Genomic DNA, 208 nt, shown 5'->3' on the forward strand with positions numbered 1-208 from the left:
CCAGGTGTATATGTGGAAACACATCAAACTGTATACTTAAAACAGGTGCCTGTTACTGAACGTTAATTATACGTCACTGAGGTTGGTTCAGTGCGTCCCCACACTTCTCCCAGGTTGCTGTGAACTTTCCATTCCAGACTCTGTCCCTTTTTGTTCAGTCATGGCCACAGGTGCTTTATATGCTCTAAAGACCTTCCTCCTCTTTCCC

This window comes from Lipotes vexillifer, unplaced genomic scaffold, assembly GCF_000442215.2.
Source record: "Lipotes vexillifer unplaced genomic scaffold, Lipotes_vexillifer_v1.1 scaffold575, whole genome shotgun sequence".
NCBI classification, from domain to species: Eukaryota; Metazoa; Chordata; class Mammalia; order Artiodactyla; family Lipotidae; genus Lipotes; species Lipotes vexillifer.